Here is a 26,986-nt window from a genome sequence, read left to right on the forward strand (position 1 = left end):
CTCATGACATCCTCCCAACACCTCCTAGGTATTTACCCTCATATTACAGAGGAGGAAGCAGGAGACATAGAGATGTTAAATGGCTGCTGAAACACACAGAGCAGGAAGAGGAGTCAGGGTTCAAATCCAAATAATCTGACTTAAGCTGCATCCTTCAACTGCTGCTCTTTCGCTCTGCAGATCACGTAACTCCTGTTAGTGGGGCCCAGAGCCCGGGTCTCCTGATTCCAGCCCAGAGATCTTTTCTCCCATGGAAACAAACATATGCTCCCCAGTGTTCATAATTATGTATGGAAGGAGAACAAAGAATAGTGTTAAGAGGGAAGCAACACTTTACTATTTAAGGTGTACCAGGCTCTGTGCTAGAAGCTGAGGAGTCAGAAATCCATAAGTCCTGCCCAGTTGCTGTCCTTAAGAAGCTCACACCTCAGAAGAGAAAAGGCCCATCTGAAGTCCCGCTTCATTCACGAAGTCTCCGCCTTCAACAGTTGACCCTGATTTCAGCCCAGCCTGCGTTCCTGGGCCCGCTACTGATGGTCTCCTCTTCTGTATTCTCAGCCTCACTGCCACCCCCCTGTCGTGGTTAATCGTCTGATTAAGTTCACTGAGGACATCCCATGTGGACACTGAGTAGAGTTCTAAACAGTATCCTACTGACCCTGAAAGCTTGACTTCATGGGGATTTGTGTACTTGGCTTTGAGAAAGCCGAGCAGCTTAGGTCAGCAGGCTCCATCTGGAGGTTCATTTTATTAATTCCTCTTTAGACACTGGTCCTAGGCTAGGTTATCAGTTCATTTATTTATGCCTCATCTCTTCTCAGGAAGAATCTATGTACATGTACAGTAAGGTTAATAGAATAGAAAAATGTAAAATCTTGATTGAGACAAAGAAGAGGGAGAAATATTGCCCATCATATAGCTTAATACAATTGTGATGAAGCAACAGTTTTCAGATTCTGCTTCCTAGCAGCCAGAGCAAGATGGAAAGCAGAGTAATACAGCCATCATTATTGGAAAGGAGACAGCGTAATAACTCCTCAGAGGGCCTCCAACTCACCTATGTCAAGAGAGATGCCTCTATTACACTTGGCTGTTATGGTATAATACAAAATATATTTGGTGTTGTATTTTTTTTTTTGGTCTTGTATTTTTTAATGGAAGTATAGTTGCTGTATCATATTATGTAAGTTACAGGTGTACCCAGCAATTCCACTCCTGGGTATATATCAGAAAAAAACAGAAACACTAATTCAAAAAGATACATGTACCCCAGTGTTCATAGCAGCATTATTTACAATTGCTAAGATATGGAAGCAACCTAAGTGTCCATCAACAGATGAATGGATAAAGAAGATGTGATACACACACACACACACACACACACACACACACACACACACACAATGAAATACTACTCAGCCATAAAAAAGAATGAAATTTTGCCATTTGCAGCAACATGGATGGACTTGGAAGGCATTATCCTAAGTATATTTGGTCTTTATTCCTGGCTTCTGGCACAGAGCTCCTAAAACCCTTGGAATTTCCTGAGTGATAAGAGGAGGAGTGTTTTTTGTTATGTATATTGAGCTTCTTTTTTTTTTTTTTTAACATCTTTATTGGGGTATAATTGCTTTACAATGGTGTATTAGTTTCTGCTTTATAACAAAGTGAATCAGTCATACATAAACATATGTTCCCATATGTCTTCCCTGTTGCGCCTCCCTCCCTCCCACCCTCCCTATCCCACCCCTCCAGGCTGTCACAAAGCACCGAGCCAATATCCCTGTGCCATGCGGCTGCTTCCCACTAGCTATCTACCTTACTGCGTTTGTTAGTGTGTATATGCCCATGACTCTCTCTCGCCCTGTCAGAGCTTCTTTTGATCGGACCTGAGTTTATGCTAATGAGGCTAGTCACCGGAAAGACCAAGTGATTAGAGGGATGGAAGTTTCATTCCCACCCACTGACCTCCAGGAAACAGAGGTGGAGTGGGGCTGGAAATGAAGCTCTATAAAAACTCTTGAACAAGGAGACGTGATAAGCTTCTCGGTTGGTGAACACACTGAGGTGCTGGGAGGGCGATGCCCCTAGAAAGAGCACGGAAGCTTCGTTTGCTACCCGGCACCGTAACGTGCCTCGTGCGTCTCTTTTATTTGGCTGTTCCTGAGTTGTATTCTTTATAATAAACTGGTAAACATAAGTAAAGAGTCTTCCTGAGTTCTGTGAGCTGTTCTAGCAAATTACAACCCTGGGGAGGGGAGGTGGGAACTCCTAATTTGTAGCCCAGTTGGACAAAAGTGTGGGTAAACTGGGGACCTACTACTTGCGATGGGTGTCTGAAGTTGGGAGGGGCTGTGGGCCCTGTGGGCCTGTGCTAACTCTGGGTAGTTAGTGTCAGAATTGAATTGAATTGCAGGATACTTAGTGTCTGCCGAGGATGGGCTTTGCGTTGGCTGAATCTCTGAATTTGGGGTCCATCCACCTGGGTCAAGGGAATCCAAGGAAATGGGGGGGGGTGGCCACATCAGGGGGGATTTTAATTCCCAGGCTAGGGCATACTTTCCTGCTCTTTGTGGGAGAAGTATGTCTCTTATTAGGGAATACTCACAGACTCAGAGCTGGACCCAGCATAACCTTGGGTTTAGGAGGACAGAAAACTTACCACGTGACCCCACCCATGCCAAGTGACAGTGTGAATGAGTGTGTGACCGTAGGCTGCAAACCATGTGCTCCCTAGTCAAGAAATGCCTGGCAAAGGAAGATTTTAAGAAGGGATGAGAAAATCATTTCATAGAAGCAGTGGGACTTGAAGTGGCCCTTCAAGGAAGATAGGGTGTAAGTGGCTAGAAAGATGAGGGGAAGGTGTTTTCAGAGTGAAGGGACAGCTTGAGCGGAGTTGTAGATGTAGGAACGAGTATGTCTTGAGGTGGGATGGCAGGAGGGTGATAACAACTACTAAGTATGAGTTTATTCTGTGCATTCCCCACAGTTCTAGATTCCTGCCTACAGAGAGCTTGCATTCTACTAGAGGAGACAGACATTAAACAAAGCAGGAATAGAAACAAAATACTTCTAGAGTATGATAAAGGCCATAAAGGAAAGAAATGGGATGCTGTGAACACTGTGTTTACAAAGAGTTCTCTTATCCACTGTTTCATCCATACCACAACTCTGATGCGGGCAGGGCAGATATTATGATCCCCATCTTACAGACAAGGAGACTCTGAAAGTTGCAGTGACACACCAAAGGACACAGCCCTTGACTCTTTCCCCTCCAGTTGTTCTGCCTGCTGCAGTGTCAGGTAATTGAAGGTACTCAGTGAATGCAGACTACCCAGCAAGCCTCCTATTCCAGCATGTAATCTGCAAGAGGGCAAGCCTGTTTTCTTTATTTGCCCTGGAACCCTCACCTCCGCCCTGACATCCATCCAGCTTCCTGGTGACAGAACCACCAAAAGTTGGTGATCAGCATTTTGTCACACTGAGCCCGGAGAGTGCTTCCATTCCATAAATGCACGATGACATTATAAACGGTTGAATAAATTGGCCTGGTTTCTTTGCAGAAAAATAAGCATATTCTAAAATGATAGAGGCTCCCTGTCAGTAAGAGGAATTATCATCCGTCTCTGTGGTTGGCACTGTTGCCTGACCCGAAGCACAGCGGTTTCTTTATCACAAGCCATTCCAGTTGGAGAGCAGACAGGGTTTTGGGGGGGGTCATCTTTCTGTGGGGCCTTGCTCCAGATCGAGCTCTCAGTTCTGCCTGTGGCATCTCTGCAGAGTGAGATGGGAAGCAGATGAACACAGGGACAGGCTGCGGTCGTGCCGTTTGGAGCAAGGGATAGCAGAGCGTGATAAAGCGTGGATTGAGTATTGTTCTTACCTAGCATCCCAGCCACCTCTAGTGACGACAGCAGGAGAGGAAGCGATGCTACTACCAGAAGGCATTGGAGCCCCTAGATCGGTCCATTGGATCCGTAAGCCCCACTGGACCTGTGATGGCGGCAACATGATGAAGAACTCTGAATCTTAGTTTACCCAGTAAGAAAATGTGCACAGTGCTAATTGAGTTTTTAAAATCCATCATGCCTTGACACTGTCCTCTGAGGAAGCTTACAGTTTTATAACAACCCAAATCAGGTTCAAAGCCCTGGGTAAAGCATTGAGAATCCAGAGTTATATTGGGGCTCAGGGCACTTGTTCAAGGAGTGCTGTGTCCAGTGGGAGAGACAGCTGTGTAGAAGCTAAGACTGGTATGAATCCCCTGCGCGAGTATGATAATAGTGCCTGCAAACAGATGGCACAAATGGGAGGACCTGGAAGAAACTTCACCAGAAAGTGTACCTTTAAATATGTTCTGAAGGCTGAGCAGAAGTTTTCCAGGTAGAGCAGGGGGTCCTGAGTTCTGGGGATGAAGCTTCTTGGACCAATCACTTACCCTCTAAACCTCATTTTTCTCATCTGAAAAAGAAGAGGCTAGCCAGACCACTTCTGGGGCTTGTTGTGAACACGATACCAGTGGCTATTTTCATTCGTATCCAACAGAGCTCTTGAATTTGCCTGCAACCATTACCAGCTTCTCAGAAGCAGAGACCACACCCAGATTTGCTTCTGCAGAAGCTTCTGGTGTGTTCAGGCCAGAACAGAGCAGGTAGCAGGGAGAGGAGTGCACAGCGGCACACAGGAGCCTGAGGTCATGGTTGTTTTCCCATTGAAAGGACTACGAGAGTGTGCTAAGCCATCGTTTATATAAACAGGACTCATTGACTGAAGCTCCATTTTAGGACTTGTGGCTCCTAGTGTTGTCCAGTTTAGGGTCTTGGCCAGAAAGCGGTGGGAGGCACTGGTGTAGGTGCTATGAAGTAAAATGCATGAGTGACATTGTGGTATCAGACCCAGGGAGAGAAGCACTATATATATCTATATTTTGTTTCTTACGAAATCTGCTCATAAGAGATCTTCTTTCCTTAAGCAGGTAAACACATTATCCTCCTAACGGGCCCTTTTCTTGTTGTGAGTAGGCCATTTGCTTTGGAGAGGTTCTCTTCTCGGAAGAAAGGTGCTAAAGGACATGACTTGAGATCATTTCAATATGTTAATACCTCGTTTCCTTTCCCCAGTGCCTCCTGAGACTACAAACTGAATCTCGCCTTGCCACTCTGTATGCACCAGACCTCCACACCCGAGGCTTATCACAAGCAATTATCTTACCCAAATAAAAAATGAAAATGGAAAAGTTAAATAAATAACGGGACATCTTGATGGAATCGCAGTAATGCTCATCTTGGTTAACATTAGCCCTGACTTTTGGACAGCGAGATTTGTTAATGCACTTGTCCTTTGTTTAGGCATCTATCTCTGTACATCTCCTGACTTTCCAAAATGATGGATGGCAGCCCTCTCTGCTCTCCCCTAAGAATACATTCTCCAGGAAACTGGGAGAAGCAAAATGGGCACTGTAGCCCTGACCTAAGTGTTGTTCAGATTGGAGAAAACCCTCAAAACTGAATTCACCTAAAATGATTAATATTCTCCACAAAAGTTTCAGCCTTCCCTTGTTCCTGGTTTTCCTGCTCTGCATACCTGTACCAGTCTGGCCTCAATGAACTTGAACTGGAAACTGTAACTTGGCATAGCAGTCAGGATGGACCAGTTTGGGCTTTGGTAGCAAACTAAACCTCAGGGGCTTCATACAACAGAAGTTTTTATTTCTTCTCCATGCAGAGTCCCCTGTATATGCTACTGGTTTTCCACAAAAGTTGCCCTCCAGATCTCCAGCCTGGCATCACAGACTGCTTTGACCTCTCAGGTCCTTCATCCCTCCCAATGTGCACTTCCCCCATGGCCACGGCAGGGGAAGGGAAGCCTGGAGATCCAGGCACTGACAATCCCATGCTTTGGCAAGGAAGTGACGCAGGCCGTTTCCAGGAACATTTCATTGGTCAGAACTGGCCCATGGTCAGCCAAACCACAAGAGGGTGGGAAAGTGCACCCGGAAGTAAATGAGCCGTCCACACGGCTCCACGAGAGTGAAAACTTTTGGACCACTGACAACTGTTTCTCTCTGCTCACCCTGAAGTGTTGGTCACTTAACCCAGATGTCAGCCATCTGGGAGCTCCTGTGGCCTACAGACTTCTGAAGTCATCCTTTTGAAATATAAATAAATAAATAAATAAATTTAAATAGCCTTAATTTTTTTAGAGCAGTCTTAGGTTCACAGCAAAATGTAGCAGAAAGTACAGAGATTTCCCATATACACTCCACCTCCCCAACTATAAACATCCCCTACCAGAGTGGTACCTTTATTATAATTGATGAGCCTCCATTGACACATCATTATCACCCAAAGTCCATAGTTAGGGTTCACTCTTGGTGTTGTACATTCTGTGGGTTTTGACAAATGCAAAATGATGTGTATCCATCATTAGTGGTATCATACAGAATAGTTTCACTGCCTTGAAAATCCTCTGTGTTCTGCCTGTTCATTCCTCCTTCCCCCTTCCCCTTGGCAACCACTGATCTTTTTACTGTCTCCATAGTTTTGCCTTTTTCAGAACGTCATATAGTTGGAATCATATAGTATGTAGCCTGTTCAGATTGGCTTTTACATTTAGCAATATGTATTTAAGTTTCCTCCATACCTTTCATGGCTTGATTAGCTCGTTTCTTTTTAGTGCTGAATAATATTCCACTGTCTGGATGTACCACAGCTAATTTATTCATTCGCCTACTGAAGGACATCTTGGTTGCCTCCAAGTTTTGCAGTTATGAATAAAGCTATAATAAACATCTGTGTGTAGGTTTTTGTGTGGACCTAAATTTTCAGCTGCTTTGGGTAAATACCAAGGAGCATCGTTGCTGGGTCACATGGTAAGAGTATGTTTCGTTTTGTAAGAAACTACCAACCTGTCTTCTAAAGTGGCTGCACCATTTTGCATTCCCACCAGCAATGACCGAGCATTCCTGTGGCATCTGCTGTTGTCCTTTGTTTAGGCATCTATCCAAATGTTTTGGATTTTGGCTATTCTGATATATGCAGTGGTATCTTACTGTTGTTTGAATTTGAAATTCCCTAATGATGTATAATGTTGAACATTGTTTCTTACGTTTACTTGCCACTGTGTATCTTCTTTGGTGAGGTGTCTGTTTAGGTCTCTTGCCCATTTTTTAGCCAAGTTGTTTGCTTTCTTGTTGTTGAATTTTAAAAGTTCTTTGTGTATTTTTGATAACAGTTATTTAGCAGATATGTCTTTTGTATATATTTTCTTGTAGTCTGTGACTTGTCTTTAACATATTTTTAAAACAAAGTCTCAATTGCCGTATGAAATCTAATATTCCCATCAATGCCTCTGAAGATTCTTGGAAGTGGAGGGACTTACATTTTTCTTAGTCACTTCTAGCTAAGATTCCTGTATCCAGAGAATTTTTGACCTCTACTTTGAGTACAGTAGATGCAAACATGAAATGTGGCCTCTTTTTTCTGGTAATTCCTTTCATTTCCACTGCCACTCCCTCCATCCCACCTCCCAGCACCGTGGGTCCACTGAAGGTTTGGGGCATAGGAGGGAGGTTACAGCATGGTTCTGAGTAATAATTAAAAATGCAACATTAATTATAGCCATTCTTCAAAGTTTCTCAGCCATACCCAGCATCTGGAATATTTCAGTGGCCACCCTTTCCTCTCCCTGCATGTTGCATTTTACCCCCACGTCTTTTCTCTCTGTTTGACTTCTTTTATATTCCCCGAAACTTCTCCAGGCTCTGAACCTTTTGGCCTTCCCCCTTTTCCGATAATAGGTACAAAAAATTTCCTCTCATTTCCTGACATAGAGATATTTATTCAGTTCTTTTTTGTTTTGATCTCTCCTTTTAGAACATACTTTTCGTTCTATCTTTTCATACCCAAATAAGCCATTAGGCATTTCATCCAAACATAATATACTTTTTCTCGTTCAGAATTTCTAGTGCTCACCTTTAAAATATCCCCTCACTCATCTTTGTAGGATAATCTTCCCAAGTGTGATATGGGGATAGGGTAAAAAATAAGTGTAGAAATAATCTACCTGATATGCCTTTAAGTAAATGTTGGTTGAATGACTGTGTAGTAAACATAAATCAAAAGGAACACTTACTTGGAAAAATAATAATATGGTAATATTTTAAAATATTTAAAATATAATTTTTAAATCTAGCAAAATTGCCACGTGTCATTTATTGCCATCCATACACTTACATGCATACAGCTTTAGAAAGTCTTTAGACCCTGGAAAACCTGACTGTATGTATATTTTTAAAGATACTATAGGATTCTTGATAAAGCCTGAGCCACAGAGTATACCTAATTAGGTTTCTGTGGCTACCTGGCCCTTACTGACCTCTATTCTAGATAAGTCTTGTGGGGCTAGGTAAAGAGAGTGGATAGGTGTGGAACATTTGGGAATTTGCAGTGCTTCCCCTGCAGTCTCATTAGGGGACACTTTGTTTTAATCAACTTTTCTGAGATTGAGGTTGGCAGGGATAATTTTACTCTTAGGGAGATAATATGAGGGAAGGCAGTTTCCTAGCCACATAAAAAAACTAATAACTAGCAACATAGCATCTTAGTGCATTCTAAACATTAATTTATCTACGTTAGTGAATTATGGTCCTTCTATTTAGTCCAGGAAACCACCCTGTTCTAGATAGAGGAAAGTAAATATTACCAATTGGGTCACCTCTCCCCTTGTTATTAGCCATGGCTGATCCCACAAAAAAAAAAAAAAAGAACCCACTTGGGCTAGGCTGAGTGAACCCCACGGCCAGCTTCGGGGATAGGAAGTGGTATATTTTATCCATGATGGCCATTCACAACCACATCTATTCATGGAAGAAATCTCATCCTAAAATCAGGTCTTCAGCTTGTTTTAGGGACAGTCTACCCAGAAAGTCTAAGAAAGCCAGAAAGCCCTCCAAAGGGCTGCCACAAAGAAAAAAAAAGGAAAATCTTGCAATTTGAAAGTGTCATTGAAGAGTCAAACAAACCAGGGGCCCATTCCCCTCATGCCCACCCTCCTCCCTGGCAGCAAGGTCCTTGGCAGTTGACGGTGTTGGCAAGAACACCCAATGGTCCAGCTCTTAGGAAGAGTGGCTGAAGATATCGATCTGTTGAGAACCGTCACACCATGCCATTTATACAATTTAGAACGCTGGGAAACTCTGGGATTGCTTGAATATTTCATGATTGCTATTTCTTACTAACATTTACCAACATTCGGTTGATTGCTAATTGTGAATCGTATATATTTCCCCTTTTTTCCTTTTCAACAAGTCCTGATGCTGTGCTGAGTACTGGGAAATGTGGTTACTCCTAAGTGCACTTACAAATCCAAGGAGGTGCTATTTTGGATTTGACATAAACTCATTCCACTTAACTCTCTCCAAGTGAAATCAACAGTTTACTTCTCCTCTACCACAACGTCTTTCTCTTGAACTGTTTTAACCTTGAACCTCTTCTAACCCTGTCCCTGGTTCTTTTACCCTCATGCCATGATCTGGGAATGCTTGGGAAAGCCGGCTGTGGGTTTTCTTCATCGCTGTGGCCAAAACAGGATACGAGACTCCACGTCTTCAGTCTTCTCCCAGCTTAGTCTCCTTCAGAACTCTGAGCACCTGGCACTTTATGTCCTCATTGTTTGGGACGTTATTCAAGATGATTGCAAGAGGACTAGGATAGTTGACACATTGTAGCTAAAAGATCCAAAATATAATGCAGATAGTTCATTGGATATTTTCACTTTGGGGGTAAATATATTGTCTTTAGACAGGGTTGAGATGGAATTTTAAGAAAGGAGCGTTTATGGTTTTCATCTTCCTGTTTTCCTTGCCCTGCCCTGGACTATGTGGGGAAGAGGAGGCAGGGGAGGCAAAGTGGGAATGAAAAAAAGGTGGAGAAATATGCAGAGAATGGGGGTTAGCTGTATTTACTTATTAAAAAATTTTAACCTCTTAATGTGAAATGGAAAGAAATAAAGCGATAATAACGAGAATAAATTATTGAGGTGCTCACTATGTAATGATTACGGTGTTAGGCGCTTGGCACTAGCTGTCACGTCTGACCCTAGGAGTTAAGGAACGAGGGCTGTTAGATTTGTGTTGAGGGAGCAGGTGTGCTGCTCCACAGAGGTCGGCTGCTGCAGCGAGCCAGTGAAACTGCGTCAACGGATGGAACTTACAAGAAGGCAGATATTAAGAATATGAAGAAATTGCTGAGCAGTTAGCCTTGTCTGATAACTGAGGAGCCACCCTGGAGGAAAGTGACTTTCGGGCTGCAAATTTAGAAGTTTGTCCTAAGGATTGCTAACAAAACATGCCAGACCTTATTACTACCTGAAAACATCTCTCAATCTTTTATACTTTTATGATCAGAAAAAATAATAAATATAATTTAAAAAGGCATCGATTGTCTCGTTGCCCACATGGAGCCATGCTAGGGAATGTGCTGTGGGAACATCCCAAGCACGAAGGCTGTTCCCTCTAGAAACTGTCAGGTTTGGAGGATAACCCTGAGATAGAGGAGGTCATTCATTATTGCCTTCAGTACCTCCTTCTTAGATTCAGTGGAGCTCAGGCTTAATCCACGTGGGTTGGGGACCAAAGGGACTTACCTCCTCTCTAAGAATGGGGACACTCTTCTTAGAGAAGGTAGCACGTTTGTAATGGGGTGGACAGCGGAAGAGAGGACCCTGCTTGGGTGGATAGGGAAGGAAGAGACACTTGGATGCATCTTAAGAGGTGGCCCAGGAGTGAAAGTGAGTGGCTGACATCAGCACTGCTCTTAGACCCAGCCAGAGGGATGCCCTTTTAAGGCCATGCTTTGTCTCTCTTCTGACTGTGCTCTATGGAGGATGAAGGATCGTGGCACTAGGACGCGTGTCCACCCTGAGCTCATGCCTCTCCACCTCCACTTTCTAGATCATGCTCTGGGTTGAGAAATTCCAAGTTCTGGAGTTCCTTGGCCCTTCAGAGCTGATGTAGCTTTTTTCCTGGGTCAGTCCTCCAGAGCACAGGATATAATACTTTCATGCACACGCTGGGCCTGCAGGTTTGCCAGGGGGGCTGTGGCTTAAAGAAGACATATTTGGGACTTGGGTATGTGGACTGGAGTATCTGTGTATATGAGAGGCTTGTGCTGTGCAGGACAGGATGGCAAGGGAAAAGGCAGCAGGTCGGAATCCTGGGATTGGCTTTCTCTGCACCTCTTCATCCCAGGCAGAACTCTAAGGAGTCTGAGAATTCTCAGTGTGAAACTGGCCTTCCAGGTTGATCTGGAAGTGTATGTGTAGGGTTTGAGGATAGAAAATATTTTATTTAACAGTTTATTATTAGCTTGGTACCTATTAGACACATCCTGTGTTGTCTCCATTTGTATACCTGCCTTGGGTGTGCAAATGTTCCCTCTCCTCCTCAAGATTATTGTGAAGGATTTTCCTTCAGAAGTTCATGGGGCAGAAGACAAAGGCAACGGAGGACAAAGGCATCTGGCCTCCTCTTCCCACTGACAGATCGGACTCATTCTGGGCAAAATGCAACATGAGTCCTCACAAGTAAGGCCCATCTCAATGAATTCTTCACTCTGCGCGTTTGGTTTGTTACAAGGCACCAGTCCTTATTTTGTGGAATGCATAAGAGAGGGGTGATGCTCATGTTTCCAAATTCCTCTAATCCTCTCTGATGAGAGGGGGTGCTTTTTTTTTTTTTTTTTTTTTTGCGGTACGCGGGCCTCTCACTGTTGTGGCCTCTCCAACTGCGGAGCACAGGCTCCGGACGCGCAGGCTCAGCGGCCATGGCTCACGGGCCCAGCCGCTCCGCGGCACGTGGGATCTTCCCGGACCGGGGCACGAACCCGTGTCCCCTGTATCAGCAGGCGGACTCTCAACCACTGCGCCACCAGGGAAGCCCCGGGAGAGCTTTGAAGAAGGATAAATTGCAAGAGAGATCTTTCCACCCTCCGTGCCCACCCCCCCCCCCCCGCCCACATACAATTTGAGGTGCTTCCCTCCCTGCCTTTCTCTCTCTACATTCAAGAGACCCCACGGAGGCTTTGCTTCCACCTGTTTGCATTGGCTACAAAAGGGGCTTGCAGGGAGAGTTGCCGTGGCACATCTTTGCAGATAACAGGAGCTGGCAGATGTTTTTTAATGAAAGAAATTCAGGTTATGTAAAAGATGTCATGGGTAGAGAGAATGGGAACTTGCCAGCCACCAACCCCAATGTGCAGCATCTGCTTCTGGATTGTATTAAATGCCACTGTCAGGAGTGGGAGGGAGGGGAGGGTAGGACGCTGCCAGCACTTGATTACCTATCATGTGGGGTACAGGGCCAAAACCCGAATGATCTACATCCGTGGAGAACACAAAACAACAGCGCAGCCGAGGGTTTTGACTTCATTCTTTGACAAACTATGCATTGGAGCTTTGTAGGACTTTGAGTCTTCTCCTTGACTCTCTCCCTTCTTTTAGGGCCAATGACAGCAAGGAAATGATGTGCAAAGGACAGAGAAGCAGGTGTTTTCAAGTCCTGTCCTTCTGCATAGCTCTCTCTGATTGTTTTCGCCTGCAAGCCTTCACTTTTAGGTCTTCAGAAAGGAACTTTGAGGCCTTCTAGTTCTATCCTTCACTGTCATTGAGGGAATGGAAACCCACAGAGGGGAACTGACTTGCCCGAGCTCTCCCAGCGAAATCAGTGACAGAACTGGGTCTAGAACCAGGTCTCTTGACCCATGGCCACCACCATTCCCTTAAGGACTGCTTCCTTCTGAAGTTCTTACAGCCTTTTTGGGCCATGCAGGTTAACCTTTCGTTGAATGCTGTTCTTTGGTAACCCTCTTGTGTTAGTATCTTTTAATAAACCCAACGAAAGTATAGGTGTGACTACAAGAGTCACACAATCGAAATACAGAAGTCAGTGGGTAAAGTAAATGCATAAATGGACCAGGTAAAAAACAATGGGGAGTGGTGGGGCCTGAGGTATACTAGAAGGTACATACCCCTCTTAAAGGCATCTAGATAATAAAGAATTTGAACACTCTTCTGGCCAAACAAAATATTTGTAGGACACAGATGTGTTGGCAGACTGTAACCCCTGCCAAAGAGCCTCAGATTTCAATAGTAGCCAGGCATATGGACCAGCAGTACCTGATAGAAATATAATGCAAGCCTCCTCCAGATGTCATTTTAATTTTTCTAGGAACCACATTAAAAAGTAAAAATAAACAGGTAAAATTAATTTTAATAATATACCATACTTAATCATATATATCCAAAATATTGTCATTTCAAATCCAGTGTATATTTTATGGTAGGTCTGGGATTTGAATTTACCCTTCTGACAAGCTACTTACCCTATTTCACAGATGCTGACAGAAGAGATGAGATTCTTAGGTCAGAGATAAAGGACTTTATTACTCATGGCACGGCAAGCAGTGTGAGCATCAACATCTTTGCTTCAGTTGCCCTGGTCCCCTGTAATCAGCAGAATTCCAAGATGGCCCGAGACATTCCCATCTCCTTACATACACACACTTTCTCCTTGTTATTCAACCAAACACTGCTGTGCAGGGATTTTTCAGATATAATTAAGACCTCAAATCAGTTGACCTTAAAATAGATTTTAAGAATTGAGGTTAACCAGGTTGGTCTGACCTCCTTAAATATGGGGCTAGAGGTCAGAGAGAGAGAGAGTCAGAGAGATTAATAACAGAGGAGGGATTTATGGTAAGAAATTGTTGGCTTTGACATGGAGGGGCCATGTGACAAGGAATGCAGGCGGCCTCTATGAGCCCAGAGTGGCCTCTGCTGACAGCCAGCAAGGAAAACGGAGACCTCATTTATACAATCACAAGGAATTAAGTTCTGCCAACAACCTGAATGAGCTAGGAAGTGGATTTTTCCTGAGTCTCCAGATGAGAGCTCAGCCTGGTAGTACTTTAATTTCAGCTTTTGAGACCCTGAGCAGAGAACTTTGTGTGGCCTCATGACCTTCAGAACTATGAGCTAATAAGTGAGTATTATTTTAAGTTGCCAAGTTTGTGATAATTTATTACTCTGTAATAGAAAACTAATAAGTCCCATGAAGGTGACACAGAGGGCCCAGATAGATGCTGCACGTGAGTTTATATCACAGTCGAGGAACTTAGAGGTTGGGAACCTTACTCTTTAATAGCGAGCAGCAGGCAAGCCCACTCTTTGTCCCAGAGGGAGATATTATCTCATCCTTCAAGGTTACTTACTGCAAACACAAATCTGATAACATCCCATGTAAAAAGCATGAGTGCCTCACATTCTTGGCATACTGCTATAGACTGAATGATTGTGTCCCCCCAAAATTCATATGTTGAAACCGAGTCCCCATTGTGATAGTATTTGGATGTGAGGTTTCTGGGGGGTGATTAGGTCATAAGAGTGGAGCCCTTATGAGTGGGATTAGTGCCCTTATAAAAATTCCCCCAGAGAGACCCTTCACACGCTCTTGCCACGTGAGGACACAGCAGGAAGATGTCAGTCTGTGAAACAGGAAGCGGGCCCTCACCAGATACCAAATCTGCCAACACCTTGATCCTGGACTTCCAGGTGCCAGAACTGTGAGAAATAAATTTCTGTTGTTTAAGCCACCCAGTCTATGGTATTTTTGTTATAAAAGCCCCAAAGATACAACTCATACCAAGCAAAACACTCGGCAGTAAGAGAGGTTTGTGAAGGAGTATCTCCCAACTTCTCCATTTGGACCACCCACATTTCAAGTACTCAGTAGCCACATGTGGCAAGTGGCTAATAAATTGTACAGACGTAGAAACTACCAAATATTTGTTGAGAGGTTGATTGGAAAATTGAGAGTTGAGTTCTGTGGCCTTTTATCAAAGTGATTGATACCTTCTCCTGAAGTTTAAAAGCTGTTGATGACGGAGAGGTTGGTCAATTAGTCTGGCCTAATTGTGCCTAGGTGTAGAATTAGTGCCTAGGTGTAGAATTACTTTAGGGCAGAATCTGCTTGTCAGACTCATATGTATCTGTCTACTCACAGATATTATCCTCTAGAGGGGTATTTCTCACCCCCCCTTTTTTAAATTGTTGCCCCCTTATGGAGCCTTTATCGACTTAAAATTTTCCCCTAGTTGTCTCCTCTCCCCCATGAAATTTTATATACTGTATGTCTATTTATGTGCTATGGCCCTTTGGAAGGCTGTAAGTTGTAATATTTAAGTATTTTTACCCTCCCAATCAAATTTTGCCCCCTTGGGGGCGATATTGCCCCTGCTGAGAATATACACTCCAGAGAACTAGAGTTATATTCACCAAACTTGCCAGAGGCAGACTGATAAGTTAGCTTGCCACCATATTTCATTTAAGGTAGAATGATTTACTCTGCCATTTGTACAGGGGTGCTCTCATGGTATGTCATGTTAGAGCAGTGGGATGCTGGGGTGTGCAGATTAGGATCCAGAGAGCTAGACACCCTTGCTATTGTTGCCCTCAGTCCATGTTGCTGCATGAAGTGCACACTTACTTCCCTTTTCTAGACTCTTGTCCTGCCAGACTGGAACCCCTGCTCTAGGGCCTAGAACTTCAATGGAAGACAGGCTTATAGACCAGCACTGTCTCTTCTTGGGGACAGCTCTGGATAAACACTGAAGCATGTTTGTTTTTAGGGTTCCCCTCACCCATCAGTTACACACTCCAATCCCAGTGAGCATCCTCTTATCTCAAGCATTTTGGAGCACTGACAGCCCAATTCAGCTTTAAGACAGTAATTTTGTCCTTTGGAAGAGTGAAAGGGAAACTTTCCACCTGGATATGTCTGCTCCAGGTGACTATGAAAAGACAAACTTTTCAGGTGAAAGTGCTTTTAAGTTCCTGGAAGTCAATTGTTGGGCAGACAAGCCTAGGAGAATCAAGATTGCACATTCAATATGCTTAGAGGCCAGGTTCTTTCTCTCTATTCTGCGGCCGCTAATTTCACTACTGAAAAGGGATATATTACCCATTTTACTTAGAAGTGTGCTTTTAACATCATCAAATATTTTTTGTAATTAATTTCTAACTTGTGTAATGGTCAAGGCATTTGATCTGTATGATATCAATACTTTGGTATTTATTGAAACTTGCTTTGCAGCCTAGCATATGACCAAGTTTTGTTAGTGTTTTATATGTGTTTGAAAAAAATATATTCTGTAGGGTTGCCTGAAAAGTTCTTTATATGACTTTAGGTAAACTTTGTCAATTGTGTTGTTCAACCTTCTATGTCATTATTGATTGTTCTATCCGCTTGATTTACTAATTTGAAAGAAGTATATTATCATCTCTTACTGTGATGATGCAGTTTTCAATTTCTTCTTGAAAGTCTATTAATTTTTGTTTTGTATATTTCAAAGGTATGTCAACAGAAGTTTGTAAATTTTCTTAGTTTTCTGATGAATTGTTCTCTTTATCATTATAAAGTGTCTCTTTATCTCTAATAATTCTTGAAATCTATTTCATCTGATATTAACATGGTGACACCAGCATTCTATCAGATAGTATTTATCTGATGTCTTTTTTCCATCCTTTCACTTATAATATTTCTATGCTTTTATATGTCTTTTATACAGTATATATAACTGATTTTTTGAAAAGACAACAAAAAATCTCATCTTTTACTTGGGAAGTTTATTTCATTTATATTTATTGGAATTACTAATATATTTAGATTTATTTCTCCCAAAGATTTTGTGTTTTCCATTTTTTTGTGGTTTAATTTTTTCTTTTTTCCTTCCGTTCCTACTTTATTTTGAATTGATCAAGCTCTCTTTATTCTTTTCGCTATTCTACTGATTTTAAGACTGTTCATTTTATTTTTGTTATTTAGAGGCAACCTTAACATTATAGCACATTATATTAGAAGCTGTCATCCAAGATTCTGTTGTACACCTCCAGGGAGTACCAGTAATACTGTTTTCTGGATTGTTAGGTGGTAAGGCCTTGATCGCTATCCTCCTTCCAAAAATACAAGGAGCTTAAAACATTTTAACATTTAACATTTCCTTCCATCCACCATATTATTGTCCAACATTTCCACTATGCTTTGCTTTTATACCACGAATTAGTGTTCTTAAAATCATTATTGATTTATACTGTCCTTTTTTATTTATATTTACTCATAAGTTTACCAATTTTTTGGCTTGCCATTTTTTTCTTTCATGTTATTTTTCCTTCTGGATTCAAAGTTTTTTTTTGAAGGAAAGCACTTTAGTGGTTCTTGAATTGAGAGTTTGTTAGTTATATATTCTCAGTTTTTCATTGCCTAAAAAGTCTTTTTTTAAAAAATAGGTGTTTATTGGAGTATAATTGCTTCATAATACTGTGTTAGTTTCTGTTGTACAGCAAAGTGAATCAGCCATATGCATACATATATCCCGATATCCCCCTCCCTCTTGAGCCTCCCTCCCACCCTCCCTATCCCACCTTCCCTATCCCACCTCTCTAGGTCATCGCAAAGCACCAAGCTGATCTCCCTGTGCTATGCTGCTGCTTCCCACTAGCTAACTATTTTACATGCGGTGTATATATGTTGATGCTAGTTTCACTTCACCCCAGCTTCCCCATCCCCACCTCTGTGTCCTCAAGTCCATTCTCTATATCTACGTCTTTATTCCTACCCTACCACTAGGTTCATCAGTACCTTTTTTTTTTTTTTTTTTAGATTCCATATATATGTGTTAGCATACAGTAGTTGTTTTTCTCTTTCTGACTTACTTCACTCTGCATGACAGACTCTAGGTCCATCCGCCTCACTACAAATAACTCAATTTCACTTCTTTTTATGGCTGGAAATATTCCATTATATATATGTGACATATTTTCTTTATCCATTCATCTTTTGATGGACATTTAGGTTGGTTCCATGTCCTGGCTATTGTAAATAGTGCTGCAATGAACATTGTGGTACATGTCTCTTTTTGAATTATGGTTTTCTCAAGGCATATGCCCAATAGTGGGACTGCTGGGTCATATGGTATTTCTATTTTTAGTTTTTTAAGGAACCTCCATACTGTTTTCCTTAGTGGTTGTATCAATTTACATTCCCACCAACAGTGCAGGAGGGTTGCTTTTTCTCCACACCCTTTCCAGCATTTATTGTTTCTAGATTTTTAAATAATGGCCATTCTGACCAGTGTGAGGTGATACCTCATTGTAGTTTTGAGTTGCATTTCTCTAATAATTAGTGATGTTAAGCATCTTTTCGTGTGCCTCTTGGCCATATGTATGTCTTTGGTGAAATGTCTATTTAGGTCTTCCACCCATTTTTTAATTGAATTGTTTGTTTTTTTGACATGAGCTGTTTGTATATTTTGGAGATTAATCCTTTGTCCGTTATTTCATTTGCAAATATTTTCTCCCATTCTGAGGATTGTCTTTTTGTCTTGTTTATGCTTTCCTTTGCTGTGCAAAAGCTTTGAAGTTTAATTAGGTCCCATTTGTTTATTTTTGGCTTTATTTTCATTACTCTCGGAGGTGGGTCAAAAAAGATCTTGCTGTTGGTTTGTTAAAGAGTGTTTTTCCTATATTTTCCTTGTAAGAGTTTTATAGTGTCTGGTCTTACAATTAGGTCTTTAATCCATTTTGAGTTTATTTTTGTGTATGGTGTTAGGTAGTGTTCTAATTTCATTCTTTCACACTTAGATGTCCAGTTTACCCAGCACCACTTATTGAAGAGTCTATCTTTTCTCCATTGTATGTTCTTGCCTCCTTTGTTCTTGTAAATTAGGTGACCATATGTGCATGGGTTTATCTCTGGGCTTTCTATACTGTACCATTGATCTATATTTCTGTTTTTCTGCCAGTATCATACTGTCTTGATTAGTGTAGCTTTGTAGTATAGTTTGAAGTTGGGGAGCCTGATTCCTCCAACTCCATTTTTCTTTCTCAAGATTGCTTTGGCTCTTTGGGGTCTTTTGTGTTTCCATATGAACTGTAAAATTTTTTGTTCTAATTCTGTGAAGAATGCCGTTGGTAGTTTGATAGGGATTGCACTGAATCTGTAGATTGCTTTGGGTACTATATCATTTTCACAGTGTTGATTCTTCCAATCCAAGAACATGGCATATTTCTCCATCTGTTTATGTCATCTTTGATTTTTTTTCATCAGTGTTTTACAGTTTTCTGAGTACAAGTCTTTTGCCTCCTTAGGCAGGTTTATTCCTAGGTATTTTATTCTTTTTGTTTCAATGGTAAATGGGAGTGTTTCCTTAATTTCTCTTTCTGATTTTTCGTTGTTAGTGTATAGGAATGCCAGAGATTTCTGTGCATTAATTTTGTATTCTGCAACCTTACCAAATTCATTGATTAGTTCTAGTAGGTTTCTGTGGCATCTTTAGGATTTTCTATGTATAGTATCATGTCATCTGCAAACAGTGACTGTTTTACTTCTTCTTTTCCAATTTGTATTCCTTTTATTTATTATTGTTAGGTGGTAAGGCCTTGACCGCTATCCTCCTTCCATTGCCATGGCTAGGACTTGCAAAACTATGTTGAATAAGAGTGGTGAGAGTGGACATCCTTGTCTTGTTCCTGATTTTAGTTGAAATGGTTTCAGTTTTTCACCATTGAGTATGATGTTTGCTCTGGGTTTGTCGTATATGGCCTTTGTTATGTTGAGGTAGGGTCCCTCTATGCCCATTTTCTGGGGAGTTTTTATGATAAATGGGTGTTGAATTTTGTTAAAAGTTTTTTCTGCATCTATTGAGATGATCATATGGTTTTTATTCTTCAATTTGTTAATGTGGTGTATCACGTTGTTTAACTTGCACATATTGAAGAATCCTTGCATCCCTGGGATAAATCCCACTTGATCGTGCTGTATGATCTTTTTAATATGCTGTTGGATTACGTTTTCTAGTATTTTTTCAGGATTTTTGCATATATGTTAATCAGTGATTTGGTCTATAATTTTCTTTTTTTGTGATATCTTTTTCTGGTTTTGATATCAGGGTGATAGTGGTTTTGTAGAATGAATTTGGGAGTGTTTCTCCCTCTGCAATGTTTTGGAAGAGTTTGAGAAGGATCAGTGTTAGCTCTTCTCTAAATGTTTGATAGAATTCACCTGTGAAGCCATCTGGTCCTGGACTTTTGTTTGTTGGAAGATTTTTAATTATGGTTTCAATTTCATTTCTTGTGAAAGGTCTGTTTATATTTTCTAATTCTTTCTGGTTCAGTCTTGGAAAATTGTATCTTTCCAAGAATTTGTCCATTTCTTCGTGGTTGTCCATTTTATTGGCATATAGTTGTTTGTAGTAGTCTCTTATAATCGTTTGTATTTTTGTGGTATCAGTTGTGTGTTCTCCTTTTTCATTTCTAATTTTATTGATTTGTGTCCTGTTTTTTTCTTGATGAGTCTGGCTAAGGGTTTATCAATATTGTTTGTCTTCTCAAAATACCAGATTTTATTTTATTGATCTCTGCTAATGTTTTCTTCATTTCTATTTCATTTATTTCTGCTGTGATCTTTATGATTTCTTTCCTTCTACTGACTTTGGGTTTTCTTTGTTCTTCTTTCTCTAGTTTCTTCAGGTGTAGGGTTAGATTGTTTATTTGAGATTTTTCTTGTTTCTTAAGGTGAGATGGAATTGCTATAAACTTCCCTCTTAGAACTGCTTTTGCTGCATTCCATAGGTTTTGGGTTGTTGTGTTTTAGTTGTCATTTGTTTCTATGTATCTTTTTATTTCTTCTTGGATTTCTTCAGTGATATCTTGATTATTTTGTAGTACACTGTTTAGCCTCCATGTATTTGTGGTTTTTAACAGTTTTTTTTCTGTAACTGACTTCCGATCTCATAGCGTTGTGGTCAGAAAAGATGCTTGATACAATTTCAATTTTCTTAAATTTTCTGAGGCTTTATCTGTGACCCAAGATGTGAACTCTCCTGGAGAATATTCCGTGTATACTTGAGAAGAAAGTATATTCTGCCACTTTTGGGTGGACTGTCCTGTAAATATCAGTTAGAGCTATCTGGTCTATTGTGTCATTTAAAGCTTGTGTTTCCTCATTTATTTTCTGTTTGGATGATTTGTCCATTGGTGTAAGGTGGGTGTTAAAGCCCCCTACTGAAAAAGTCTTAATTTACCTATCTGTTACATATATTCTCTTGTATGTATTATATGAAGTATAACCAAAAAAAAAAAACATTTTTAGTCATTGTTATGTCTTTACTCTTGAATGATAGGTTAACTGGGTATAGAATTCTAAGTTCACAGGTATTTCTTTTTCTCAGCACTTGGAAGATCTTTGTGCCTGTTTTTAATTTCTTGCCTCTCAGCTCCAAATCTACCCTTATTTTTCATACTTTGTGATATCACACCTGAACCCTGTAGATTATGTTTCTCCCTTGCCAGAAGGTTCCATGTTAGGTTCTGCCAAGAGAGGGCACCAGAGGGACATTACAATGCTAGAAGAGGAAGAGGAAAAGGAAACCTTTTTCCTTCTGGTGTTCTGTTTTTTGTCTCAACAGGAAGAGCAGATCAAGGTGTAGAGATCCTTATTTATTTGTGGCACCCTCCAGCCAGTTTCTTTGTTACCACACTGGAGGGTGTCTCTTAGCTTTAATGGCTCACTTGGTGGTCAATTTCTTTGTTACCACTTCAATGGCATCCATACCCTCTCCTTAGAGGTCTAAATTTCAGCTCTGCAGGTTCCTGTCCTCTGAGATTTTATTATTATTATTTTTTATTGACTGTCCTCTGGGATTTTAAATTACTTTCTTGTTCACTTTCCTTCGATCCCTAAGGGTAGCAGGTTTTTTTCTGTAGTTTCTATCTATCTATGCCTTAGGGTTTGTTTTGCCTGTTTTAGTTGTTAACCACATTTTATTAGTTAATAATTCATTATGTTAAACTTTCACTGCTTAAATTGCTGTTGTGGTTTCTTACTGGACCCTCACTGATGAAATATTATTCTGTTGTTTTCTGTTTTAATTTGCTGCCATGCAAAAGACTGTTGTCAGCAAAAGATTTGAATAGATACTTCATAAAAAATAGACAACTGGCCAGTAGGCACATGAAAAAGTGTTCAACATTATTAGTCATCAGTGAAATGTAAACTAAAAGCACAATGAACTACCACTACACACCCACTAGATTGGCTAAAATTAAAAAGACTGACAACAGTAAATGTTGACAAAGATGTGTACCAACTGGATCTCTCATACATCACTGAGAATGTAAAATTGTACAACCAATTTGGAGAAAGGTCTGGTAGTGTAATATAAATGCACACCCATTCTATGATCCCAGCAATTCCATTCTTAGGTTTTTACCCAAGAAAAACAAAAAAATATGTTCACAAAAAGGCTTGTTCATAGCAGCTTTTTTCATAATCTCTAAAATGTAAAGAAGTCAGGTGTCCATCAGTAGGGGGATAGAAAAACAAACTGGGGTATTCATATAATGGAAAACTATTTAGAAATAAAAAGGAATGAACTACTGATACAGGCAACATCATGGATGACAATGAAAATCAGTATGGTAAGTGAAAGAAGCCTTATACAAAAAATGTAGGAGTTCCCTTATGTGTAATTTCAGAATAGGTAAAACTAATCTATGACAGAAAAAAAAATCAGTATAATGGTTACCTTTGAGGGGATGGGGATGGGGATTGACTAGAAAGGCACATGAGGGAACTTTCTGGGGTGACGGCACTGTTTTATATTTGATAGAGGTTTAGGTCACACAGAAATTTACACTTACTATTTGTGTGTTTCATTGTATGTAAATTTGACATAAAAATAAGGCACCTGTGAACAAAGTTTGAACTCTATTTAATGATATTCTTACTGAAGCATTTAGGGAGAAATGTAGTCATACCTGTAATTTACTTTGAAATGCACACATATGAGAAACATCCCCAAATGGAATAAAATAACAACAACAAAAAGCTAATGAGGGACTGATGGATGAATACAGAGATGGATAAAGGATAGATATGTGATAAAGCAAATATAGTTAAACTGAATAAAATATAAATGGTAGAATCTAAGTAATGGGAATATAGGTGTTCACTGTAAAGTACTACCAACTTTGCTCAGTTTGAAAAATTCATTAAAAAATGTTGGAAGAGCTGCTGTTCATCTAATAATAATTATTTTTAAAGTATTCTGTGTTTTTTCTATAGTTTTATTTAAAAATCTGTGTTTTTAATGTTATGCACTTTCACTGTAATGTGTTTAGGTATAAATTAATTTTTATTACACTCAAGGCTCATGAGCTTACATCTTTTTTTTTTAATTCTTAAAACTTCTCAGCCCTTATTTCTTTTAATATTGTCTTCCTTTTCTTCTTCTGGAATTCCCATTAGATCTGTGTTGAAATTTCTCATCCTATCATCCTCAAATCTTAGCCTCTGTTTCACATATCTTTGTCTCTCTTGGCTGCAATTTGGGTGCCCTCACTTTGCACCTTCAGATATCTCATCCTCATATTCATTGTTCAGTTTACTGATTCTCTCTTTGGCTCTATCTAATTTTCTGGTTAAACTATGACTGTTTTTCATTTCTAGAAATTCTATTTAATTCTTTTCCCACAATAATCATTATTTTATTGTGTCTTTTAAAAAATTCTTTAATGTATTTAATGATTTTAAACATCTTTAGTTTTTAGCTTAATTCTGATAGTTTATTTTAGGTTAGGGTTATCAGGGGTTAAAATTCTGCTATTTGCTGAACTTGCTGACTTTAGCCCATTGTGGATTGCTTCCTTGTGTCCTTCATAAGTTTGGATTGTCACTATGGTAGTGGACATTTATCTGAGGGACTATTCCAGTTTGAGAAAGATTATCTCCCTACAGGGAAATTTTTTAATTTGTTTCTGCCAGGCACATCAGAGTCGTAGGCCTTAATCACTTTCTATATTAATTTTTCTATATCATGCATCTAGGGCAAAGTTGAACCCCAAACCCATATGAAGGCAAGCCTGTGCTCATGAATTATCAGAGGAGACTATTTCTTTTCTTTATCCAGGCTCAGTTTCAGATAGCTAAGCTACTTGATCATCTTCCTGAGTTTAAATATAGATTTTGTTTACTCCTTCCTACAACTAGGGTAGCATATCAAGGCTTCTGGCTTTCTGTAGGAAGAGGAAGGGCAGGTGTCTGCATTTCACTTCTTTGCATTATATGGACTCTAGGTCTAATCTCCTTGACCTCATGTGGACATGCACACCCAAGCCCTTGCATTACCAAATCTGGCAGCCTTCCCACTGGCAGCTACAGCATCAGCTCAGGGTTTCTACACTGGTTTTCAATTCTCTCTTCATTTTGTGTCTCAGGAAATTTCCCTCACTTTCTTATAAATCCAGTTATTGCTTTAAAAAAGATTTTTATTATAATCTATTCAGTATTTTCTAGGTGTTTCATATTGGGAGGATCTCCAAGTAATCTGATCTTCCATAATACCAGAAATGAAAGCTATGTTAGGCATTTCACATGGATTATTTTATTAATTCTTTACAACAACCCTATAATATACGTACTGTTAGTCCAGGAAATCTAGGCATAGAGGGATTAAGCAGTTTTTCCAGGTGTCACAAGCTGGAAAGTGTGAAAGAGTTGAGATTCCCTCAATGTCTAAATGATTCTGGTGTGTACGCTTTTGTTCTCTTATGTTGCAAGGATAGAGAAACTCACTTCCTGGCCTGGAAACATTGCTTTGCCTGGGTCGGCAGTGTCAGTAGATTAGCACTGTAACAACCTCACCTCTGGGTATGCATTTGCTATCTTCTTATTTAGCAGCAAGGCCTGAAGAGTATTCTTTGTACCGTAAGAAAAAGGTGTCTTGAATTTCTTCCATTGCCTGTCATGTCCAGCCTGTGGGCCATCTGAAAGAATGGTGTTTGAGGTCCCATATGAGGCCATCTCAAGTGACCCTCTGTTCCCTGACAAGAACATTCAGCCACAGGAACGTAGGACTCCTGTGTCTCAGATAGATTTTTGACTGAGTTTTATTTAAGTCACTTGCTCCTATCTGCAAATCTGAGAAGTTATGAGCTTTCTATTTGTGTCTGAAACTACCTTGCAGACAGTGAGAGTGACCAACAGCTTTGGTTTACCTGGGATGAAGTGTTTGCAGGGATATGGGACTTTCAGTGCTAATACTGGGTGAATTCTGGGGAAACTGGGTTGTCAGTCAGTGCAGACCACTCTGGGACATTGTTAACCCAGATCAATCCCAGTACTTTGCCATAGGAGGCCAGAGCATCTTCTGGTTTCCAGATTTCCCCAGAGATGAAAGGAAGGGGGTTTAATGGTGAGAAGAGGAGCACAGAGGACAGAAGATTCATTTCAAGGACATATGGAATGAAGCAAACCCTCACCAGGTATTTCCCAGCTGTTCCTAGTTACATCCCAGCAGAAGGTGGAGCAGCTTATGAAGGACAGAAAATAAGAGCAACAGGGAAGAGAACTAGGATTTACAGAGCATGGGTGCATATGTCAGGCATTTGGTTAGATTCTTCCTTCCCTCCTTCCTTCCTTCCTTCCTTCCTTTCTTTCTCTCTTTCTTTCATTTATTCATTTTTGGCTGTGTTGGGTCTTCGTTGCTGCACGCGGGCTTTCTCTAGTTGCAGCAAGCAGGGGCTACTCTTCCTTGCGGTGGGTTCTCATTGTGGTGGGTTCTCTCGTTGTGGAGCATGGGCTGTAGGCATGTGGGCTTCAGTAGTTTTGGTGCGTGGGCTCAGTAGTTGTGGCACTCGGGCTTAGTTGCTCCGTGGCATGTGTGATCTCCCCAGACTAGGGATCGAACCCGTGTCCCCTGCATTAGCAGGTGGATTCTCAACCACTGTGCCACCAGGGAAGCCCCATGATTCTTAGTCTATATCTTAGCATTCAGTCCCGACTGGCACGCTATGAGGCAGATGATATTATGCCTATTTTGAAGAGAAGGAAAAGGAAGCTTTGCAAGATGAAGTCACTTGCTCAATATCACATGATTGCAAATAGTGATCCCTGAATTCAAACACAGGTGGACCTGACCCCAAAGCCAGGGCTTCTTCTAACTTGACCACAGTGAGGGAATGAGGAGTGCTTTTTATGCCGGCACTAATTTAGGGAGTTGGGGGTTGAAGAGGAAGGATGAAAAAGAGGTGGGCACTGAAAAGTGTCATGGGCCTTGCAAACACCACCTACTATTGGGAAGTAGCAGACAGTGGCCACTGCTCCAGTGGTACCATCAGGCCAGAGAGATTCAGGGAAGTGGGCAGGAGAGCACGGGGTGCTCTCTGCCAGTATCCAGCTCCCTTTTCTTTTTCCCCTCCGCAATATACTTCTGCCCACTGTCGGCTTTGATGGAGTGGTTGAGATGCTGGGCTTGGAGATAAAAATTCCTTTCCTGTCAGCTCTGCTGTTTGTAGACTGTCATGCAGGCAGTCCCAGCCTGGGTCTTTGCTCCTTGCTGTTGGGTGACTTACTGCCTGGTCTGAAGTCATGAGCTTGGTCTCTCATGTCCCCACTTGCTCATCTTTAGAAGAACGGCCTTCTTGTTGCCTGTCTGTTGCATTGTCAAATGCTATATCAATACTAAACATTATTAGGGTATCCTTGTCTAACAAACACATCCTAAGGATCCAGTGATCAGGGCTGCTTTTTATTTATTTATTTATTAACATCTTTATTGGAGTATAATTGCTTTACCATGGTGTGTTAGTTTCTGCTTTATAACAAAGTGAATCAGCTATACATATAAATATGTCCCCATATCTCTTCCCTCTTGCATCTCTCTCCCTCCCACCCTCCCTATCCCACCCCTCTAGGTGGTCACAAAGCACTGAGCTGATCTCCCTGTGCTATGTGGCTGCTTCCCACTAGCTATCTATTTTACATTTGGTAGTGTATATATGTCCATGCCACTCTCTCACTTTGTCCCAGCTTACCCTTCCCCCTCCCCTTGTCCTCAGGTCCATTCTCTAGTAAGTCTGTGTCTTTATTCCTGTC

This window comes from Tursiops truncatus, chromosome 1, assembly GCF_011762595.2.
Source record: "Tursiops truncatus isolate mTurTru1 chromosome 1, mTurTru1.mat.Y, whole genome shotgun sequence".
Taxonomy (NCBI): Eukaryota; Metazoa; Chordata; class Mammalia; order Artiodactyla; family Delphinidae; genus Tursiops; species Tursiops truncatus.